Raw genomic sequence first — 1,171 nt, forward strand, 5'->3', positions numbered from 1 at the left:
CAAGCTGACTCAACTGTCAAGTGAAAAAAAAAAGAGATTTAATAGAACCTTTCAACTCAAACTTTTATTGGAAATGCTAAATAAAGCAGGGTTTCAGAATCTTTTTCAGTGTTATATCATCCTTTGACAATCTATTAAACCTGTGGACTCCTCATGTTTTTAAATGCATAAAAATAAGATAGGATTACAAAAGAAACCAGGTATGTTGAAATACAATGATCAGAATATGTTTAAAAACAAGTTCACAAACCAAGGACAGGAATCTCTGCTAAAGGAATGAATTCTAGGATGTTAGAGATACATGGAGTCTTAGAGATGATCCATTTTAGTCCCTACATTTTATAGATGGGGAAATTATAGGTGAAGGCCTACAGAGAGGAAGTGACTTGCCCTAAGATCACATTGAGGGTTATGATAGAGCCAGCTAAAAGTGATGGGAACATTGATACATCAGAAGATGGCAAATGCTATAAATCAGAGCTTGATTTATTGGTTTATTGATTTTGCCTAGACTTAAGAAAGTGATGGAGAAAAGGTTAATAATGGAGATTAAAGTAGAGAATGTACATATATATATCTTGCATATATCCCCCCCTCAAAGAGAGCAATTATTAAGCATTTACAAGCATGCGTTTGCCTGTAAGCAAAAGAAGTCCAAATCTGCTTGGCCCCACACACTCTCCTTCAAGTTTTCATACCAGAACTAACCCTCTCCTGGGGAAAAATATCAGAAAAGTCACCCTTCATTGTGTGGTCAGACACTGAAGATGGCACGGTCATCCACTGCATGGTGGGCCATTACCAGTCATCCTGACTTTTCTCTTGCCATTGGACTTCAATGACTCTTAGAGAAAGTGAGGCTGGTGACTTTGGGCAATTTTGCTTCACTTAAATCCAATTTGAACTTAAGTCAAGACATCACTCCCTGGCGTCATTGGTCTTCTTCGAAAGCAAGAATGAAGGATGAACAATAACAACAATTGTAGGGGTGTAGGGGGAGACAGGGACTCTGGAACATGAACAGGAGGGTTTAGTGGGAAAGTGCACCTCTTCAGAGCACCAGATGGCTTCCAATCCATTTCTAACTAATCCAATCCAACAAGCATTTGTGAACATACCTGCTTTGTGCAGGTTGAGGTGTAATGTGCAAAGAATACAAACAGAAAATGAA

This window comes from Monodelphis domestica, chromosome 7 (genome assembly GCF_027887165.1).
Source record: "Monodelphis domestica isolate mMonDom1 chromosome 7, mMonDom1.pri, whole genome shotgun sequence".
NCBI classification, from domain to species: domain Eukaryota; kingdom Metazoa; phylum Chordata; class Mammalia; order Didelphimorphia; family Didelphidae; genus Monodelphis; species Monodelphis domestica.